General features: G+C 43.7%; 1 long non-coding RNA gene across 1 annotated transcript; it reads left to right on the top strand.

The window, feature by feature from the left end:
- Positions 1-1,427: 1,427 nt before the first annotated feature.
- Positions 1,428-22,063, top strand: LOC115139003 (uncharacterized). Its single transcript, XR_003865052.1, has 3 exons — positions 1,428-1,662; positions 21,454-21,663; positions 21,854-22,063. It is a non-coding gene; the product is annotated as an uncharacterized LOC115139003 (long non-coding RNA).
- The last annotated feature ends 1,528 nt before the right edge of the window (positions 22,064-23,591 follow it).

Below are 23,591 nucleotides of genomic sequence, written 5' to 3'. Positions count from 1 at the left end.
TGTCAATACAATACCCTAAATAGCAATGCTGACCTAAGGCATATCCCGGTTTCAACTCTTTCACTTGACCCCGAGCAGCAGAGTTTGTGTGCTAAAGGGTGCCAACTTAACCTTTGTGAAAGCAGGTGTTGGTTTGACTGTTGTGGGTCTCAGTCTGTTATTGACTTATCCCTCTGTCTCTTTTAATCCTGCCTGTCATTTTATTACAACACCAACACCTCTGACCTTGTCGGTCGCTCATGTCTGCCCCGCTCCACTCTGCTCTGAGGGTCTGAGGATCATAACTTCCACTAAGAACCAGCTGGGTCATTGTTTGGGATCTGCCAGCTGTGATTGTTTGGGATCTGCCAGCTGTGTCTATTTTCATAACTCATTTTCCTTTTGTTCCACTACACCTCCCTATTAAAGTACAGAGCAAAGAAGAAAGAGTTATATTCCACCATCCTTTGAACTCTCTTTCCCCCCTCGTCTATGGCCTGATAGTTTACTATGGGACTGGCATGGATGGGTGGAGGGTGGTGTGGCGGCGGTATGTAGAGGGGTCGGGTGGAGAAGGGGGTGGGGGGGGGGGTAGAGGGGGTCTGTAATCACCTAATCCAAACATACACTGGGGGAATCTCATTACTGATACTAACAATTCCATTTTAGCCTTATCTGGTTTCAATCAGACTGCTTCTCATTTGGAGCACGGACCAAGAAGGGAAACTTGATTCCTTTTGTCTAGATGTCAAAGCAGCTATCAGGAGTCCGTCACCCGCTCTGAAAGCACCAATGTTTTTGAAGCTTTGATCAACAGTGGAGAGAGAGAGGGACTTCAGTGACAGTCAATTAGAACTCTGCTTCCCATCACCCAACGACAGAAGAGAGGGCGAAGTGTGGGTGTGTGGCATCAGTTGCATGTCTGTTAAAATGGAGGAACTTCCCCTAACCCCACACCCCCCGCTCTTCCCCCCTGCACCCCCACCCACATGGTAACGAACATTAAAAGGAAACCTGACCCTGGAATCAGTATGGTCTATTTTTTGTCCTTAATTTTTTCTTACAAAGGGGGAGAGTGGGGGTGGGGATAAACACGGAGGGGGGGGGGGGGTCAGGGAAAGGTGAGCAGAAAACAGCAGCGGCAGCCGCCCTGGCTGAAACATACTCAGGAATCCCATGCAGATAAAAAAACCTCTAGAAGTTGGAGTCGGAGATAATCACAGGATCTGGAATTCACAATAACAAACTGGCCATATATCTAGCTGTCTCCGGCCTTCCTCCCAGGGAGGGCCAGGGGGTCAAACAAATGGCTACATTCCATCAACAGCTCCTTTTTCCCTCAGCAGGGCTCCCAATGAGGTGTCTGGAAGGTTTAAACATGGCCCTTCTAAAGCAAACCTGCAGCCAGCGTATTTTCCCTCCTTTTCAAACCTGCCGCTTCTGTGAAGGTCATTTTAGAGACGAAAGGAGTGTGTTTATCTTTTGCTTTCACATGGCGACAGTGGAGGTTCCAATTTTCACTGTCGCCCCTCTCTGCTTCATTTCCTGACTGGGGCTGAGGACTGGGAATGCATGGGGCTGAGGGCCTGCTGGGTTGAATTAAGGACTGAGGAGCAGGGGAGCAGGGCAAGGGAGCTGTGTTCTTGAGGGGCTCTCGTGTGGCGGGGTGGTTGATGCAGGCAGGTAAGATTTACATACTGTAGTTCTGAGTGAGGTTGAGATAGGCTGAGGATTTCACTGTGCTCAGACTCCTCTCCGGGGAGCCATGTTGGAGGAGGCGCAGCATTGTGAAACTGGCTCTGATTTATGTGTTACTGCCCCATTCTCCTCTCCCCATCCACAGCCTCACTGACAGCTTCACTCTTTATTTCTGTTTGTTGTGATGATTTGCTTTAGTGCAGGTAGGTACGCTAGACTTTGTGTAAACCTTGGTTGCTGCCAGAGACTTACCTGTAACTGCTTGTTACTAATCTGACACTTGCTCTGTGCAGGGTAGGGTAGGGAACTCTTTATTGACCTTACTTGTCTTTGCCTCAGATAATAATTTGTCCCTTTGCTTCAAATGTTAGTAACTAGGCTCTCAGCATGGAAAATAGCCTTACAAAGGGGGCAGGCAGGGGTTCCATTTGGAAGTAAGTTTTATTGTCAGTCATAAGTGTTGCGGATAGCCTGAGGTTAGAGAGGAATTATGATATTCAAGGCTGTCCAGAGGACGCTCATGTTGAAGACACTAGAAGCAACTGCGTAAAGAACCATAATAAACACTTAGATTGGATGTATTTCATCACATAAGTTGACTAGAACAGATAATGGACCATAACAGAAAGCACTATATGTTTATCTCATATTGCTGCCTTTCTAAGTAAAGTGTTTCAGGCATTGTATATCCCCCTCTCTCTTCCATAGTACACTATAGTGTTTAGAACTGTTGAACTGTATGGCATCTCTCTATTTCTTTATTGATTAACCCCTGCAGCAAAAAGAGAGAGAATGTAAAGACATCAGCGTGTGAAGTTACACTGCCGAGTGATTTGCTTTCCCAGACGAAAATCGATGGGCTGTAAAAAAATGGACTTCCTGTAGCGGTGAGGGAAATACATTTCATACATATTGACAGCAGCCAAACAGAAAAGCTATCGGGTAGCATTGAATTATTGAAGACATTGATCGACAAAGTGATTTATTCACAGCCGCTTCGCTTAGGGGCCTAATTGAGTCACACTATGGTACAGTTAAGGCCTCTTATTGGTCGGGTTGGTCTGAGTCAAGTTACATTAAGATTATATTCACCAGTATATTCACCAAATTGGACACAGCCAGTTATGACACTGACAGATGTGAACCTGTCCATTGTTTGACCATATGATAAATGTTGTATTACGTCATACAGTACAGTAAGTCACAGGAGTTAATCAATAGACTTTTATTCATTTTTAATTCACCTTTATTTTAGCAGGGAGTCCCATTGAGACCAAGGTCTATTTTACTTGTGAGTCCTGCAAATATACAGTACACTTTACATATACCACATAATAAAAATAAATATACAATATTGAAGAAAAAAAACACACTCAAGAGCAACAATCACATTCCTCAGCAAAGTGGTTCCCAAACAACAATTTGAGTTGCCTGAGAAGCACCAGTACATCTAGTTACATGGGGTGCAAAAAAGCGGATTTACCTAACTCTATGGAGACTGAAGGGATCAGAGTTAGCCATCCCTGAGACCAGACATGGTATCTCGTACGTCTAAAGGTTACTAATGATGTTAGGTACGGCGGAATTTTTGTAAGATATCTTTTTAAAGGAAAGCAATGAATTGAACTACAGTGCGTTCAGAAAGTATTCATACCCCTTGACTTATTTCAAATTTTGTTGTGTTACAGCCTGAATTCAAAATGGATTAAATAGTTTGTTTTTTCTCACCCATCTACACACAAAACTCCATAATGACAAAGTGAAAACATGTTTTTAGAAATGTTTGTACATTTATTGAAAATGAAATACAGAAATATAGTATTCACATCCCTGAGTCAATACATGTTAGAATCACATTTGGCAGTGATTACAGCTTTGAGTCCTTCTGGGTAAGTCTCTAAGGGTTTTGCACACCTGGATTGTACAATATTTGCACATTATTATTACAAAATTATTCAAGCTCTGTCAAGTTAGTTGTTGATTATTACTAGACAGCCTTTTTGTGTCTTGCCATAGATTTTCAAGTCAATTTAAGAAAAAATATATGACTAGGCCGCTTAGGTACATTCAATATCTTCTTGGTAGGTTATTGTCCTGCTGAAAGGAGAATATGTCTCCTAATGTCTGTCAGAAAGCAGACTGAACCAAGTTTTCCTCTACGACTTTACCTGCGCTTAGCTCTATTAGGTTTATTTTTATCCCCAAAAAACGAGTCTTTGCCGATGACAAGCATACCAATAACATGATGCAGCCACCACCATGCTTGAAAATATGAAGAGTGGTACTCAGTGATGTGTTGTGTTGGATTTGCCCCAAAGATAGCCCTTTGTATTCAGGACATGTAGTACCGTTCAAAAGTTTGGGGTCACTTAGAAATGTCCTTGTTTTTGAACGTTTTTTTTTTTGTCCATTAAAATAACATCAAATTGATTAGAAATACAGTGTACACATTGTTAATGTTGTAAATGACTATTGTAGCTGGAAACGGCTGATATTTAATGGAATATCTACATAAGCGTACAGAGGCCCTTTATCAGCAACCATCACTATTGTGTTCCAATGGCACATTGTGTTAACTAATCCAAGTGTATCATTTTAATTGACTAATTGATCATTAAAAAAAACTTTTGCAATTATGTTAGCACAACTGAAAACTGTCGTCCTGATTAAAGAAGCAATAAAACTGGCCTTCTTTAGACTGCTTTTCTTTAAAAAAACAAGGACATTTCAAAGTGGCCCCAAACTTTTGAACAGTAGTGTAAAGTTAATTTCTTTGCCACATTTTTGAAGTTTTACTTTATTTCCTTATTGCAAACAGGATGCATGTTTTGGAATATTTGTATTCTGTACAGGCTTCCTTCTTTTCACTCTGTCATGTATGTTAGTATTGCGGAGTAACTACAATGTTGTTGATCCATCCTCAGTTTTCTCCTATCACAGCCATTTAACTCTGTAAACTCTGTAAAGTCACCATTGGCCTCATGGTGAAATCCCTGAGCGGTTTCCTTCCTCTCAGGCAACTGAGTTAGGAAGGATACCTTTATCTTTGTAGTGACTTGGTGTATTGATACACATTTCAAGGTGTAATGAATAACTTCACTTGTTCAAAGGGATATTCAATGTCTGTTTTTTTTACCTATCTACCAATAGGTGCTGTTCTTTGCGAGGTATTGGAAAACCTCCCTGGTCTTTGTGGTTGAATTTGTGTTTGAAATTCACTGCTAAGGGACCTTACAGAGAATTGTTTCAAGTTTCAGGTTTCAGGTTTCAGGTTTTAATGTCACATGCACAAGTACAATTAAATGTCTTTCCTGCACACTCAAAACCCAACAATGCAATAATCAATAACAATTGATTGAATCCAATTTGGATTTTTTTGTCTGATTGTTTTCACTGAGTTTGAGCCTGTGGATTACTGAAGAAATCGCGCTAACAAAATGGACGTTTTTGGATATAAAGAGACTTCATCAAACAAAAGGAACATTTATTGAGTAAATGAATGTCTTCTGATTGACACCATATGAACATCATCAAAGGTAAGGGATTCATTTTATCTCTATTTCTGAGTTTTGTAACGCTTCTGCTTGGCTGGTTACTGTTTGTAATAATTTGTCAACTGGGCGGAGCTTTACCTAGCATAGACTTATAGATGACCTGGAGCCAGTGGGTCTGGCGACGAATATGTGGCGAGGGCCAGCCGACTAGAGCATACAGGTCGCAGTGGTGGGTGGTATAAGGTGATTTGGTAACAAAACGGATGGCACATGATAGACTGCATCCAGTTTGCTGAGTAGAGTATTGGAAGCCATTTTGTAGATGACATCGCCGAAGTCGAGGATCGGTAGTATAGTCAGTTTTACTAGGGTATGTTTGGCGGCATGAGTGAAGGAGGCTTTGCTGTGAAATAGAAAGCCAATTCTAGATTTGATTTTGGATTGGATATGTATAATATGAGTCTGGAAGGAGAGTTTACAGTCTAACCAGACACCTAGGTATTTATAGTTGTCCACATATTCTAGGTCGGAACCGTCCAGGGTGGTGATGCTAGTTGGGCGGGCGGTTGAAAAGCATGCATTTGGTTTTACTAGCGTTTAAGAGCAGTTGGAGGCCACGGAAGGAGTGTTGTATGGCATTGAAGCTTGTTTGGAGGTTAGTTAGTACAGTGTACAAGGAAGGGTAAGAAGTATACAGAATGGTGTCATCTGCGTAGAGGTGGATCAGGGAATCTCCCGCAGCAAGAGCGACATCATTGATATATACAGAGAAAAGAGTCGGCCCGAGAATTGAACCCTGTGGTACCCCCATAGAGACTGCCAGAGGTCCGGACAACATGCCCTCCGATTTGACACGCTGAACTCAGTCTGCAAAGTAGTTGGTGAACCAGGCTAGGCAATCATTAGAAAAACCAAGGTTATTGCGTCTGCCGATAAGAATACGGTGATTGACAGAGTCAAAAGTCTTGGCCAGGTTGATGAAGACGGCTGCACAGTACTGTCTTTTATCGATGGTGGTTAAGATATCATTTAGTACCTTGAGCGTGGCTGAGGTGCACCCGTGACCGGCTCGTAAACCAGATTGCACAGCAGAGAAGGTACGGTGGGATTCGAAATGGTCAGTGATCTGTTTATTAACTTGGCTTTCGAAGACTTTAGATAGGCAGGGCAGGATGGATATAGGTCTGTAACAGTTTGGGTCTAGGGTGTCACCCCTTTGAAGAGGGGGATGACCGCGGTAGCTTTCCAATCTTTAGGGATCTCGGACGATACGAAAGAGAGGTTGAACAGGCTAGTAATAGGGGTTGCAACAATGGCGGCGGATAGCTTTAGAAAGAGAGGGACCAGATTGTCTAGCCCAGCTGATTTGTACGCGTCCAGGTTTGGCAGCTCTTTCAGAAGGGGAGGGGGGGAGCTGTTGGCCGGGGTTGGAGTAGCCAGGAGGAAGGCATGGTCAGCCGTTGACAAATGCTTATTGAAATTTTCGATTATCATGGATTTATCGGTGGTGACCGTGTTACCTAGCCTCAGTGCAGTGGGCAGCTGGGAGGAAGTGCTCTTGTTCTCCATGGACAGTTGGAGTTAGATCTACAGGATGCACATTTCTGCTTGAAAAAGCTAGCCTTTGCTTTCCTGACTGACTGCGTGTATTGGTTCCTGACTTCCCTGAACAGTTGCATATCGCGGGGACTATTCGATGCTATTGCAGTCCGCCACAGGATGTTTTTGTGCTGGTCAAGGGCAAGTCTGGAGTGAACCAAGGGCTATATCTGTTCTTAGTTCCGCATTTTTTGAACTGGGCATGCTTATCTAAGATGGTGACGGAAATAATTTTTAAAGAATGACCAGGCATCCTCGACTGACAGGATGAGGTCAATATCCTTCCAGGATACCCGGGCCAGGTCGATTAGAAATGCCTGCTAGCAGAAGTGTTTTAGGGAGTGTTTGACAGTGATGAGGGGTGGTCGTTTGACCGCGGACCCATAGCGGATACAGGCAATGAGGCAGTGATCGCTGAAATCCTGATTGAAAACAGCGGAGGTGTATTTGGAGGGCAAGTTGGTCAGGATAATGTATATGAGGGTGCCCATGTTTACGGATTTAGGATTGTACCTGGTGGGTTCCTTGATGATTTGTGTGAGATTGAGGGTACCTAGTTTAGATTGTAGGACTGCCGGGGTGTTAAGCATATCCCAGTTTAGGTCACCTAACAGAACGAACTCTGAAGGTAGATGGGGGGGTGATCAATTCACAAATGGTTTCCAGGGCACAGTCGATAGCAGGCAAGAGTGAGAGACTTATTTCTGGAAAGATTAATTTGGAAAATTAGACGTTCGAACTGTTTGGGTATAGACCTGGAAAGTTTGACTGAACTTTGCAGGCGATCTCTGCAGTAGATTGCAACTCCTCCCCCTTTGGTAGTTCTATCTTGACGGAAAATGTTGTAGTTGGGTATGGAAATCTCAGAATTTTTGGTGGCCTTCCTAAGCCTGGATTCAGACACGGCAAGGACATCAGGGTTGGAGGAGTGTGCTAAAGCATTGAATAAAACAAACTTAGGGAGGAGGCTTCTGATATTAACATGCATGAAACCAAGGCTTTTTCGATCACAGAAGTCAACAAATGAGGGTAGCTGGGAACACGCAGGGCCTGGGTTTACCTCCACATCACCCGAGGAACAGGGGAGGAGTAGAATGAGGGTACGGCTAAAGGCTATCAAAACTGGTGGCCTAGAGCGTTGGAGACAAAGAATAAAGGGAACAGATTTCAGGGCGTGGTAGAATATATTCAGGGCATAATGTGCAGACACGGGTATGGTGGGGTGCGGGTACAGCGGAGGTAATCCCAGGCACTGAGTGATGATAAGAGAGGTTGTATCTCTCGACATGCTGGTTATAATGGGTGAGGTCACCGCATATGTGTGGGAGGTGGGACAAAAGAGCTCTCTGAGGCATGTTGAGTGGGACTAGGGGATCTGCAGTAAAATAAAACAATGATAACTACCCTAAACAACAGTATACAAGGCATATTGACATTAGAGAGACATAAAGCGAGGCATAAAGCAATCTCAGGTGTTGATTGGGAGAGCTAGCTAAGACAACAACGGGTAAGACAACAACAGCTAATCAGCTAAAACAACAACAACAGGTAAAATGGTGATGAATGGGCAGAGAGGGTATGTTAACTACACACAGGGCCTGAGTTGGAGGCTGGGTCCGACAGAAAAACAAAAAAATTAACCGAATGGAGTACCGTGATTTAATGGACAGTCCAGCAGGCATCAGCAATGTAGCCAAGTGATCATAGGGTCAAGGGGGCAGCAATAGATGGCACAGGGCAGCCACGGAGTAGTCGCTTCTACGCTAGCACGCGGGCGACAACTAAATTACAATTCCATGGCGTTTACAGTTAGTAGCCCTAGTAGAAGCGTCTGCTCCGACGTCCGATGGAGGCCGGTTGAAGGCACATCGGATGGAGTATTCATCGCAGACCAGTCGTGGTGGTGCGGCGGGGTGCAGTGTCGACAAAGGATCCAAGCCAGATGGCGAAAGAGGTATTGTAGTTGTTGCTCCTGGCTCACGGCCAACTGGTGCTAGCTTCGGGGCAAGGGAATTAGCCACTATAGCCACTCGGTAGCAGCGGTGATTCGGTGCCAAGGTCCAGAGCTTACAGCAAGGATCCGGTGTAGTAGGGTTTTAGCCATGTTTGGTTGTAGTCCGGGTGAACAACTGAGTAGGCCGGTAGGTGGGCCTCAGGGATAGCTTCGGTACTGGGTAACTCGATGGGTGCTAGCTAGCTGTGAAGATCGGGAGTAATGGTCCAGGGATTACGGCAGGAATCCGGCGTTGTAGTGGAGAGACAGTGCGATACTGGTAGGCTGGCGAGTATTATCCAGGCAATTTTTTTTTATAAAAAAAAGGCTTGTATCTGTGCAGAAGGTAAAAGGCCGCTAGCAGTGGCTAACAATGACTAAATAGCTTGTAGCTAATTAGCTGGTTAGCTTCTAATGGCTAGGTGTTTCTTGCTATAAGGTCTAAGAATGTAAAATAATAGCGGTTTCGTATCACATTGGGTGAGGCAGGTTACCTGATGGTATAATTGAATTAAAATGGTAAAAGATATTGAAAATAAAATTGAAATATATACATAAAAAGACAAAATATACAAAAAGTACACGAGAGGACGAACAAAACACGTCTGCACTGCTACGCCATCTTATCGGCGGACTCTCAAAACATATTCCAATCAGTGCTAGCAAAGCAGTCCTGTAGCATAACCTCTGATTCTGGTGACCATTTCTCAAAGGAGTGAATCATGGGTACTTCCTGTTTCAGCTTCTGCTTGTAAACAGGAAGCAAGAGTACGGAGTCATGATCTGATTTGCCAAATGACGGAAGAGGGAGGGCCTTGTATGCTTGCTTGTGGGTAGAATAGTAGTGGTGTTGGACTTTATTGCCCCTAGTGGTGTTGGAAACGTGTTGATGGAAGTTGGGCATCACGTGACTTAGTGACGCCGAAATTAAATTAGAGCTTCTGAGTGTAGGTTTTCCTGCTTTTTTAAAGCCTTGTACAGTTTGCTAAGTGCCAACTTGTAATTTCTATTGTCCTGAGATGGAATGTATACAGCAGTCACGATAACAGCTTGGGTTGGCATTTGACCATTAGGTATTCCAAGACGGTTGAACAGTGGGTCGGCACTTCTACCGCACTAGAATTCCCCCCTCGATTTCACCAACTTCTCTGTCCTGTCCGTGCTTTGGATAGCCATGGGGGAATCAAGTTGGGTCGGAGCTTGCAAAATGGCAGCCATCCAGTACGACACCACCTTAATGTGTGGGGTACAGAGATGAGGTACAGTATTCATAAAAAATTCATGTTTAACACTATTATTGCACACAAAGTGAGTCCATGCAACTTGTATGTGACTTGTTAAGCACATTTGTAAGCACATTTTTACTCCTGAACTTATTTAGGCTTACCATAAAAAAGGAGTTGAATGCTTATTGACTTAAAACTTCTTATGGCTGCAGGGGCAGTATTGAGTAGCTTGGATGAAAGGTGCCCAGAGGTGCCCAGAGTAAACGGCCATCTCCTCAGTCCCAGTTTCTAATATATGCATATTATTATTAGTATTGGATAGAAAACATTGGATAGAAAACAGTTTCTAAAACTGTTTGAATGATGTCTGTGAGTATAACAGAACTCATATGGCAGGCAAAAACCTGAGAAGAAATCCAAACAGGAAGTGGTAAATCTGAGGTTGGTCGATTTTCAACCCAGCCCCTATTGAAGATACAGTCGGATATTGGTTATGTTGCACTTCATAAGGCTTCCACTAGATGTCAACCCGTCTTTAGAAACTTGAATGAGGCTTCTACTGTAATGTGGGGCCGGATGGGAGCTGTTTGAGTCAGTGGTCTGGCAGAGAGCCAGGTCCTGGTCATGAGCAATTCACATGATAGTGACCTGCGTTCCATGGCTTTTCTACAGACAATGGAATTCTCGGTTGAAACGTTATTGAAGATTTATAATAAAAACATCCTAAAGATTGATTCTATACTTAGTTTGAAATGTTTCTACGACCTGTAATATAACTTTTTGAAACGCCCTAACAAAAGTAGCTACTTGGACATAAATAATGGACATTATCGAACAAATCAAGCATTTATTGTGGAACTGTGATTCCTGGGAGTGCACTCTGATGAAGATCACCAAAGGTAAGGGAATATTTATAATGTTATTTCTGATTTCTGTTGACTCCAACATAGCGGATAAAAAAACAAAATTCTGAGCGCCGTTCTCAGATTATTATTTTCGGTAAAGTTTTTTGAAATCTGACACAGCGGTTGCATTAAGGAGAGGTATATCTATATTTCATGTCTAACAATTGTATTTTCATCGACATTTATAATGAGTATTTCTGTAAAATGGTCTCTGCAATATCACCGGTTGTTTTTGGAACTTACTTAAACTTACTTAACTTTTATATAAATATGAAATTTATCAAACAAAACATACATGTATTGTGTAACATGAAGTCCTATGAGTGTCATCTGATGAAGATCATCAAAGGTTAGTGATTCATTTATCTCTATTTGTGCTTTTTGTGACTCCTCTCTTTGGCTGGAACTTTCTGTGAGTTGGTGGTGACCTAACATAATCGTTTGTGGTGCTTTCTCTGTAAAGCCTATTTGAAATCGGACACTGTGGTGTGATTAACAACAAGATTACCTTTAAAAAGGTATCAAATACATATGTATGTTTGAGGAATTTTAATTATGAGATTTCTGTTGTTTTGAATATGGCGCCCTGCACTGTCATATCGATCCCGTTAACGGGATTGCAGCTCTAAGAAGTTTTTAAAGATATTTCAGATTTTCCATTTTAATTAATTTGTAAACATTTCTAAAAACATAGCTCCACTTTGACATTATGGGGTATTATGTGTAGGCCAGTGATACAAAATCTAAATTTTATCCATTTTAAATTCAGGCTGTAACACAACATGGTTTGGAAAAAGTCACGGGGTATGACTACTTTCTGAACGCACTGTACATCATTTCGAAGAGTGCCAGTATACTTTCTCATAAAGAATGCAGGGATGTGTACTGATCCTGTCACCTGTAATAAATAAACCATGTCTCAATTGTTCGGATGTGAAGCCTCCATTTAGCAATTACACAACCATGTTTACCGTATCTCAGTGTGTGTTGGTTTACCAAGGTCAAGCACATTGAACTGAATTGATAGGATGGATTTATAACAATCACCTTGGGTGTATAGAGCTCCTCAGCATCAGATTGCACATCAGTTGCGTGACTTCAGGTTGTCAGGGTAGGCAGGAAATGGCACTTGTGATAATCTAATAAAAATGGTAATAAAAGCCCAATATATACTTTATACAGTGCCTTCAGAAAGTATTCAGACCCATTGACTTTTTCCAGATCTTGCTACGTTACAGACTTATTCCAAAATGGATGAAATAAATATATATCCTCACTATTCTACACACAATACCCCATAATGACAAACCAAAAACAGGTTTTTAGATTTTCAGCAAATTTATTACAAATAAAAACCAGAAATACCTTATTTACATAAGTATTCAAACCCTTTGCTATAAGACTCGAAATTGAGCTCAGGTGCATCCTGCTTCCATTGATCATCCTTGAGATGTTTCTACAACTTGATTGGAGTACACCTGTGTTAATTCAATTGATTGGACATGATTTGGAAAGGCACACACCTGTCTATATAATGTGCCACAGATGACAGTGCATGTCAGAGCAAAAACCAAGCAATGAGGTCGAAGGAATTGTCCTTAGAGCTCCGAGAAAGGATTGCGTCGATGCACAGATCTGGGGAAGGGTACATAAATATGTCTGCAGCATTGAAGGTCGCCAAGAGTACAATGACCTCAATTATTCTTAAATGGAAGAAGTTTGGAACCACCAAGACATTTTCTAGAGCTGGCCGTCCGGCCGAACTGAGCAATCGGGGGAGAAGGAACAGGGAGGTGACCAAGAACCCAATGGTCACTCTGATAGAGCTCTAGAGTTCCTCTGTGGAGATGGGATAAGCTTCCAAGAAGCACACCACTCCACCAATCAGGCCTTTATGGTAGAGTGGCCAGACGGAAGCCACTCCCCAGTAAAAGGCAGATGACAGCACGCTTGGAGTTTGTCAAAAGGCATCTAATGACAAGATTCTCTGGTCTGAAGAAACCAAAATTGAACTCGGAGACTAGGAGACTAGTCAGGATCAAGGCAAAGATGAGTGGAGCAATGTACAGAGAGATCCTTGATGAAAACCTGATACAGGGGGCTCAGGACCTCAGGCTGGGGTGAAGGTTCACACTCCAACAGGACAATGACCCTAAGCACACAGCCAATACAACGCATGAGTGACTTTGTGACAAGTCTCTGAATGTCCTCGAGTGGCCCAGCCATAGCCTGGACCTGATCAAACATCTCTGGAGAGACATGAAAATAGCTGTGCAGTTACGCTCCCCATCCAACCTGACATAGCTTGAGAGGATCTGCAGAGAAGAATGGGAGAAAATCCCCAAATACATGTGTGCCAAACTCAAGAAAACTTGAGGCTGTAATCGCTACCAAAGGTGCTTCAACAAAGTACTGTGTAGAAGGTCTAAATACTTAATTCAATGTGATTTTTGCTTTCTCATTATGGGGTATTGTGTGAGCTAAAAATAGCTATTTAATACACTTTAGAATACGGCTGTAATGTAACACAATTTGGAAAAATGTAACTAAATACTTTTCAAATGAATTGTATAGAACTATCAATAGATGTCTTAGCCTACCTCTTTCAGGTAATACATTCAATGCAGTATTGTTGCTCCTTAGCTCTTGGAGTCCCATGCTGGAAAAGCTCAACTAGAATAGCTTGCTGGGCATTCTTTTTTTAGCATTTCTTATTTCAATAGATTGTTAGAATTTTTGCTGAATGTTCAATACAGCAGTCAATAGAACTCAGGGGTAGTTTGAAAGAAGAGCAAATGCACGATGGCAGTAGACTATAGCAGACCCATAACCATTTCATCTTCGTGAAGAGAAGTGAAAGCCTTCTGCATCTAATTATAGTCCTATATTATTCAAGGATGTCATTAGAATGATAACTTGTTTCATTTAACTGCTAAAAGCGAAGAAGGAATGAAGCAACAATAGAGAGAGAAAGAGGAGGTAGGCTAATAACATTAAGGGAAATATTATGAAAGGTACAATATATACAGTACACGCCAGCCTATCAAATACACTAGCCTATACATCTAACTTTGTAAACCATTCTGTCATTCACCAGAATCGCATGTTCTCTCCCTGCTTTATCATGCTTTGAACGATGTGCATAATTCCAGTCCATATAATACAGTATATTATAATACAGTACAGTAATCGAATTTACACTCATAAGGATGAGCCTACTTGAGCTAGTTTAATTTATTTCTCCAAGAGAGCATATAGCTAGATGCATCTATGGGCTTTTAATTTTTCTGTTGTGTGTAACATGTAGTAGGCTATATCATATACAGTATGTATGGCACAATCGTTTGGCAATTTTTGGGCTTGGGCTCATTAACCTCTTGAAGCTAGGTTGGCACTATTTTTATGTTTGGAAAAATAATGTTCCCAAAGTTAAAAGGCCTATTTCTCAGGACCAGATGCTAGAATATGCATATAATTGACAGAATAGGATAGAAAACACTCTAAAGTTTCCAAAACTTTCAAAATATTGTCTGTGAGTATAACAAAACTGATATTGCAGGCGAAACCCTGAGAAAAATCAAACCAGGAAGTGGCTTCTATTTTGAAAACTCCATGTTCCATAGTCTCCCATTGCTCCATTTAAAGGGATATCAACCATATTCCTTTTCCCATCGCTTCCTCAAGGTGTCAGTCTTCAGACATAGTTTCAGGCTTTTATTTTGAAAAATGAGCCAGAACGATTTTTTATTTTTATTTCACCTTTATTTAACCAGGTAGGCTAGTTGAGAACAAGTTCTCATTTGCAACTGCGACCTGGCCAAGATAAAGCATAGCAGTGTGAACAGACAACAGAGTTACACATGGAGTAAACAATTAACAAGTCAATAACACAGTAGAAAAACAGGGGGAGTCTATATACAATGTGTGCAAAAGGCATGAGGAGGTAGGCGAATAATTACAATTTTGCAGATTAACACTGGAGTGATAAATGATCAGATGGTCATGTACAGGTAGAGATATTGGTGTGCAAAAGAGCAGAAAAGTAAATAAATAAAAACAGTATGGGGATGAGGTAGGTGAAAATGGGTGGGCTATTTACCAATAGACTATGTACAGCTGCAGCGATCGGTTAGCTGCTCAGATAGCTGATGTCTGAAGTTGGTGAGGGAGATAAAAGTTGTTATAATTCGTTCCAGTCACAGGCAGCAGAGTACTGGAACGAAAGGCGGCCAAATGAGGTGTTGGCTTTAGGGATGATCAGTGAGATACACCTGCTGGAGCGCGTGCTACGGATGGGTGTTGCCATCGTGACCAGTGAACTGAGATAAGGCAGAGCTTTACCTAGCATGGACTTGTAGATGACCTGGAGCCAGTGGGTCTGGCGACGAATATGTAGCGAGGGCCAGCCGACTAGAGCATACAAGTTGCAGTGGTGGGTGGTATAAGGTGCTTTAGTGACAAAACGGATGGCACTGTGATAGACTGCATCCAGTTTGCTGAGTAGAGTGTTGGAAGCCATTTTGTAGATGACATCGCCGAAGTCGAGGATCGGTAGGATAGTCAGTTTTACTAGGGTAAGCTTGGCGGCGTGAGTGAAGGAGGCTTTGTTGCGGAATAGAAAGCCGACTCTTGATTTGATTTTCGATTGGAGATGTTTGATATGAGTCTGGAAGGAGAGTTTGCAGTCTAGCCAGACACCTAGGTACTTATAGATGTCCACATATTCAAGGTCGGAACCATCCAGGGTGGTGATGCTAGTCGGGCATGCGGGTGCGGGCAGCGATCGGTTGAAAAGCATGCATTTGGTTTTACTGGCGTTTAAGAGCAGTTGGAGGCCACGGAAGGAGTGTTGTATGGCATTGAAGCTCGTTTGGAGGTTAGATAGCACAGTGTCCAATGACGGGCCGAAAGTATATAGAATGGTGTCGTCTGCATAGAGGTGGATCAGGGAATCGCCCGCAGCAAGAGCAACATCATTGATATATACAGAGAAAAGAGTCGGCCCGAGAATTGAACCCTGTGGCACCCCCATAGAGACTGCCAGAGGACCGGACAACATGCCCTCCGATTTGACACACTGAACTCTGTCTGCAAAGTAATTGGTGAACCAGGCAAGGCAGTCATCCGAAAAACCGAGGCTACTGAGTCTGCCGATAAGAATATGGTGATTGACAGAGTCGAAAGCCTTGGCAAGGTCGATGAAGACGGCTGCACAGTACTGTCTTTTATCGATGGCGGTTATGATATCGTTTAGTACCTTGAGTGTGGCTGAGGTGCACCCGTGACCGGCTCGGAAACCAGATTGCACAGCGGAGAAGGTACGGTGGGATTCGAGATGGTCAGTGACCTGTTTGTTGACTTGGCTTTCGAAAACCTTAGATAGGCAGGGCAGGATGGATATAGGTCTGTAACAGTTTGGGTCCAGGGTGTCTCCCCTTTGAAGAGGGGATGACTGCGGCAGCTTTCAATCCTTGGGGATCTCAGACGATATGAAAGAGAGGTTGAACAGGCTGGTAATAGGGGTTGCGACAATGGCGGCGGATAGTTTCAGAAATAGAGGGTCCAGATTGTCAAGCCCAGCTGATTTGTACGGGTCCAGGTTTTGCAGCTCTTTCAGAACATCTGCTATCTGAATTTGGGTAAAGGAGAACCTGGAGAGGCTTGGGCAAGGAGCTGCGGGGGGTGGAGCTGTTGGCCGAGGTTGGAGTAGCCAGGCGGAAGGCATGGCCAGCCGTTGAGAAATGCTTATTGAAGTTTTCGATAATCATGGATTTATCGGTGGTGACCGTGTTACCTAGCCTCAGTGCAGTGGGCAGCTGGGAGGAGGTGCTCTTGTTCTCCATGGACTTCACAGTGTCCCAGAACTTTTTGGAGTTGGAGCTACAGGATGCAAACTTCTGCCTGAAGAAGCTGGCCTTAGCTTTCCTGACTGACTGCGTGTATTGGTTCCTGACTTCCCTGAACAGTTGCATATCACGGGGACTATTCGATGCTATTGCAGTCCGCCACAGGATGTTTTTGTGCTGGTCGAGGGCAGTCAGGTCTGGAGTGAACTAAGGGCTGTATCTGTTCTTAGTTCTGCATTTTTTGAACGGAGCATGCTTATCTAAAATGGTGAGGAAGTTGCTTTTAAAGAATGACCAGGCATCCTCAACTGACGGGATGAGGTCAATGTCCTTCCAGGATACCCGGGCCAGGTCGATTAGAAAGGCCTGCTCACAGAAGTGTTTTAGGGAGCGTTTGACAGTGATGAGGGGTGGTCGTTTGACTGCGGCTCCGTAGCGGATACAGGCAATGAGATCCTGGTTGAAGACAGCGGAGGTGTATTTGGAGGGCCAGTTGGTCAGGATGACGTCTATGAGGGTGCCCTTGTTTACAGAGTTAGGGTTGTACCTGGTGGGTTTCTTGATGATTTGTGTGAGATTGAGGGCATCTAGCTTAGATTGTAGGACTGCCGGGGTGTTAAGCATATCCCAGTTTAGGTCACCTAACAGAACAAACTCTGAAGCTAGATGGGGGGCGATCAATTCACAAATGGTGTCCAGGGCACAGCTGGGGGCTGAGGGGGTTGGTAGCAGGCAGCAACAGTGAGAGCCTTATTTTTGGAGAGAGTAATTTTCAAAATTAGTAGTTCGAACTGTTTGGGTATGGACCTGGAAAGTATGACATTACTTTGCAGGCTATCTCTGCAGTAGACTGCGACTCCTCCCCCTTTGGCAGTTCTGTCTTGACGGAAGATGTTATAGTTGGGTATGGAAATCTCTGAATTTTTGGTGGCCTTCCTGAGCCAGGATTCAGACACGGCAAGGACATCAGGGTTAGCAGAGTGTGCTAAAGCAGTGAGTAAAACAAACTTAGGGAGGAGGCTTCTGATGTTGACATGCATGAAACCAAGGCTTTTTCGATCACAGAAGTCAACAAATGAGGGTGCCTGGGGACATGCAGGGCCTGGGTTTACCTCCACATCACCCGCGGAACAGAGAAGGAGTAGTATGAGGGTGTGGCTAAAGGCTATCAAAACTGGTCGCCTAGAGCGTTGGGGACAGAGAATAAAAGGAGCAGGTTTCTGGGCATGGTAGAATATATTCAGGGCATAATGCGCAGACAGGGGTATGGTGGGGTGCGGGTACAGCGGAGGTAAGCCCAGGCACTGGGTGATGATGAGAGAGGTTGTATCTCTGGACATGCTGGTTGTAATGGGTGAGGTCACCGCATGTGTGGGAGGTGGGACAAAGGAGGTATCAGGGGTATGAAGAGTGGGACTAGGGGCTCCATTGTGAACTAAAACAATGATAACTAACCTGAGCAACAGTATACAAGGCATATTGACATTTGAGAGAGACATACAGCGAGGCATACAGTAATCACAGGTGTTGAATTGGGAAAGCTAGCTAAAACAGTAGGTGAGACAACAACAGCTAATCAGCTAGCACAACAACAGCAGGTAAAATGGCGTTGACTAGGCAACGGGGCCGACAGATAAAACAAACAAGCAGAATGGAGTACCGTGATTAATGGACAGTCCAGCGTGCATCAGCTATGTAGCCAAGAGATCAGTGTCCAGGGGGCAGCGGTGGGTGGGCAGGGAAGCTGGACTGGCGAGTGTTATCCAGGTAAAAAAAAAAATAACAATGACTAAATAGCTTGTAGCTAGTTAGCTGGTTAGCTTCTGGAGGTTCTTGAGTGTCTTCTAAAAAATTAAAAATAATAGCGATCCCGTATCACATTGGGTGAGGCAGGTTTCCGGAAGGTATAAACAAATTAAAAATCAAAAGACATAGAAAGTAAATATGGGTCCAGTGAGTGTTTGGGACGCGGCGATTCAGACGGTTAGCAGGCCTGTGCTAACAAGCTAACAGTTCGTAGGCCCGGGCTAAACAAGGTAGCAGTTAGCGGACCGGAGCTAGACAAGCTAGCAGTTAGCAGGCCGAATTAGCAAGCAGGGAGATAGCGAGGGCTAGAGAGTTAGCCTTTGGGGGACGTCGCGATGGGGTGAGTCTGTTTATTCCTCTTCATGCGGTGACATCAATAGACCGGTCGTGGGCCCGGGTATTGTAGCCCAGGAGTATGCTACAGGTGCTCTGGCCGGGCTAGCTTCAAGCTAAGTGGGTGGAAACGCTAGCCAGGAGTAATCATCCGGGGTTGCGGTTTAGCTAGATAGCTAGTTGTGAAGATCCAGCTGAAAAATGTTCCGTTTGCGGTGGGAATCCGGGGATGAATCCGGGGATGAAAAATAAATAGGTCCGTTATGCTCTGGTCGCGTTGTTCGAACTGGCGAGAGCTTTCCGGGCTAAAGGTTAGCTGATGACCGGTTAGCTGAAGACCGCTAGCATAGCTGGTAGTTAGCTGGCTAGCTTCAGTTGAGGGGTTCCGGTTCCGAAGTAAATATAAATACTTTAGTAAAAATAGCTACATTGGGTGAGGCGTGTTGCAGGAGAGTATTTGGAAGCTTAGGTTTAGCAAAATGTTTTTAAAGAGATATGTGAAGAAAAATATGTAAAAACGAAAAAGAAACAATATATACAAGGGACACGACGCGACAGGACGACTTACTGCTACGCCATCTTGGAAATGTGACATCCCGTCAAGTGGTCACATGAGTTTCGCTTGCGCAATAGAGTTTGGATAGGTATTGCTTTTCCCTCTCCTACTGTGAAAGACATTTGCGGTTGATATATTATCGATTATATATTTTAAAAACAACCTGAGGATTGATTATACAAAACATTTGACATGTTTCTGTGGACATTATGGATATTATTTGGAATTTGTCTGCGTTGTTGTGACTGCTCTTTCCTGTGGATTTCTGAACATAATGCGCCAAACAAACAGAGCTATTTTGGATATAAAAATAATCTTTATGGAACAAAAATAACATTTGTTGTGTAACTGGGAGTCTCGTGAGTGAAAACATCCGAAGATCATTAAAGGTAAATGATTAATTTGATTGCCTTTCTGATTTTCGTGACAAAGCTACCTGATGCTAAGTGTAATTAATGTTTTGTCATACGATCGATAAACTTACACAAACGCCTGGATTGCTTTCGATGTAAAGCATAATTTCAAAATCTGAGACTACAGGTGGATTAACAAAAGGCTAAACTGTGTTTTGCAATATTGCACTTGTGATTTCATGAATATGAATATTTTTTGTAATATTATTTGACTGAGGCGATATGCTATTCAGCAGATGCTGATGACAATTATCCCGTTTAAGGGATGGGTAGCGTCAAAAAGTTAAAGGTCTTTAATGTAGGGCTCATTAAATGTCTTTAATGTATAGCTCATCAGGCTCAGATAGCATCAGGCTTGGATTTTCGATCGAAGCTTTGATCAAATCCAGACATAGGCCTATTTATATTCGTTATAACGGGGTTCCCCGGGAAAAATGTTATTTTATTTTAGAATGGAACATTTGTAAAATACCAGGAAAATATTGAACCCTACTTGACAGCATGGGTGTTCCTTACTCCAGTCACTGTGTACGGACCGGGAAGGCCTCGCTGCCTATACCTGCTTCATTCGTTGCAATTGAGCGGATTTAATATTTTGCGCATGGGCATTTCCTTTAAGACTTAAACATGTTGTGTGGGAAAAGCTTGCTTATTTGGCTTGTCTACATGATTTGGTGCGCATAAGGAAGCTTGCTAGCGAACAAAAACAACCTGACAAAAGGGACACGATACCGCAACTCAAACAATTTTTGAGGTTGGATTTCAAAGGAATGCTTAATGTAAGCTATTTCAGAAAGGGAGACCAACACCTGAGCTTCCTGAACATCCTCAGAAGAAGGGACAAAAAATAATCTGATTGTTTAAATGGGAGTGGTATGAACAAAAAGACTGGGTGGATGTCTGCTCACTGTTAGTAGGCCTGACCGTGGATGTCTACATTGGTCTATAGCCATAAAGCTGAGTTAAGCAGTGTATTTTCTTGCATAATATTAAAAATGCGGCCATAAAATTGTATTGTTCAGATACACATGGTTAGCAGATGTTATTGCGAGTTTAGCGAAATGCTTTTGCTTCTAGTTCCGACAGTGCAGCAATATCTAACAACTAATCTAACAATTCCACAACAAATACCTAATACACACAAATCTAAGTAAAGGGATGGAATAAGAATATGTACATATAAATATATGGATGAGCAATGACCAAGTGGAATAGGCAAGATGCAATATATGGTATAAAATGCAATATATACATATGGGAAGGAGAGGAAGAGGTCAGCATACCCTCTGCCCAGATATTCGTTCGTCGCTGTCAGTGTACCTGGAAGAGAGCCCGGACCCCTCTTAAGACCACCTCAAGGTATCGCCACCGGACCCCGGCTCCCCGCTATCGTCTCAGGCAGAGGGTATGGCTGTCCACTCGGGTTCTGCCCCTCAGGGTAGAATCCCGTAAACTTTCCCCACGCTTTATCGGCCCCTTTCCCATCTCTAATATCAGTCCTACTGCTGTTCGTCTTCTGTTGCCCCGCACCCTACGTATACATCTAATTTTGCATGTGTCTAAGATTAACCCTTTGTCTCAAAGCCCCTTGTCTCCTGTTTCCAGCTCCAACCCCCTCCCCATCTCTTCTCATTGACGGCCATCTGGCATACACAGTGAGACGCATCCTGAGTGTTTGACCTCTGGGCAGGGGTATCCACTACCTGGTTGACTCTGAGGGTTATGGCCCGGAGGAGAGGTTCTGGGTCCTCACTAAGGACATCCTGGACCCGGCCCTCATCCCCGACGTTCACCACCGGCACCCTGGTACACCAGGTATGTGCCCGGGTAGGATGCTGGGGGGGTACTGTCACACCCTGTTTCACCTGTCTTGTGCTTGTCTCCACCAGGTGTCTCCCATTTGTCCCCATTATCCCCTGTGTATTTATACCGTTTTCTGTTAGTCTGTTGCCAGTTTGTCTCATCAAGCCTACCAGCATGTTTTTCCGTACTCTTGTTTTTCTAGTCCCTGTGTTCTAGTCCTACCGGTTCTGACCTTTGCTGCCTGCCCTGACCCTGAGTCCACCTGCCGTACCATTCTGCCTCCCCTGACCTCGAGCCTGCCTGCTGTCCTGTACCTATCTGACTCTGACCCGGTTTATGACCATCTGCCTGTCCTCGACCTGCCTCTTGCCTGCCCCTTGTCTATTAATAAATATCAGAGACTCGAATCATCCTCCTGTGTCAGTATCTGGGTCTCATCCTGTGTTGTTATAGACCTAGCATTCACATGTGCTACATTATGCCCTCTTTCTCCCTGTGTGAATCCAAGTCATCTGGCTGTCAGCCGCTCCCCTGTCTGGCCCATAGAGTATACCCCTTCCATTCTTTCTCTCCCTGTTCTCTGTAGTCCCTACTCCCCAGCCTATTTGAATTTAAGCCTCAGATGATGAGGAAACTGTAATATTGTCTATGACTCTGACACTAGCAGCCCACTCACAGTAAGCTGATCTGGGGCCTACACTGATTTTTTTCTTACTGTTGATGCAATTCCCCAAGCAGAAGACTTGAGCTTTGCTTCGGGGAGGGATTCAGACTAAACATTATGTTCACTGTAGTTGTGATGTGCCAAATACTGCAACTAATATCCCCAGTGAGAGTTTGTACTACGAACACAACTCAGACATACAGTATTTCTGTCCAAGATTCTCAGGGAGAGACACTTTGTTTTAGAACAAATCGCTGTCCAGTTGCTATCAAGTTGCTTCATGATGCAATGAAGCTGATAGCAGTGCCAAAAACGTAATGTTAGCGAAAACGCAACCAAATGTAGTTATTTCAGTTTTCCAACAGTCTTCACTCCACCTTCCACAAAATTATGGAAAAAAAGTTACTTTTGGCAAAGCCACCTTCCCTCCGCCACCTTCCCTTCCATTCATCTCCTCAACCCCTCTAGCATTCATACAGAGGGAGGTGGAAGATGGAGAGAGGAGGGAAAAGATGGATGGTAGATGGGAGGAGGAGGTGGAGAATCTCATTAGAATAAGTCTCCTTATACTCTGCAGGCCAACCAGCCAGCAGCTAGTCAGCGACCTGATGATCTCACTCAGATGGAGATGGGAATGCTGGGATTAATGGCGTACCAGCCGGAAGGCTGAGGCTCCAGGTTTGAGAGAGAGAGAGAGAGAGAGAGAGAGAGAGAGAGAGAGAGAGAGAGCAGGACCATATACCCACACCTACACACACACACACACACACACACACACACACACACACACAGAGGGAGCTGTGAAACTCGGTGGGCAGGCGAGGGTTAGGCCTGGTATTAACCTGCGCCTGGCTGGGTTCATTCACTGGTAGATTCTCCTTCATTCTGCTCTCCTGGGCCTGATACTTGGGAGGGTGTTTAGCAGGGCTCTAGGCACAGTGCTGTTTAAACAGAGAACTGGCTTGCCTCCAGATTACCTGCCGCTTTCCAGCCAAGGGTAGGAGAGACTGGGATCTGTGTGTGTGGAAAGGGAGTTGAGTAAAACATTATATTATTGTTTTCTCTGAAATCCACAATCGAGATTAAAGTCTGGTAAGATTCTATGATTATAATCCTCATTATGTGGTTTATCTAGGCCTAGTGGTAATGTTGGTAATGTACTCTGCATAGAAGCACAATGCTGGAAAAGGCTCTTGCACTTTCACATTAAATCACTGTCATTATTTCTCCTGAAGTGTTTAAGTGAAAACCCTGCTATTCTAGGACATGTTTTTAT

This window comes from Oncorhynchus nerka, linkage group LG12, assembly GCF_034236695.1.
Source record: "Oncorhynchus nerka isolate Pitt River linkage group LG12, Oner_Uvic_2.0, whole genome shotgun sequence".
Lineage (NCBI taxonomy): Eukaryota > Metazoa > Chordata > Actinopteri > Salmoniformes > Salmonidae > Oncorhynchus > Oncorhynchus nerka.
This window is presented reverse-complemented; position numbering and strand designations above follow the sequence as displayed.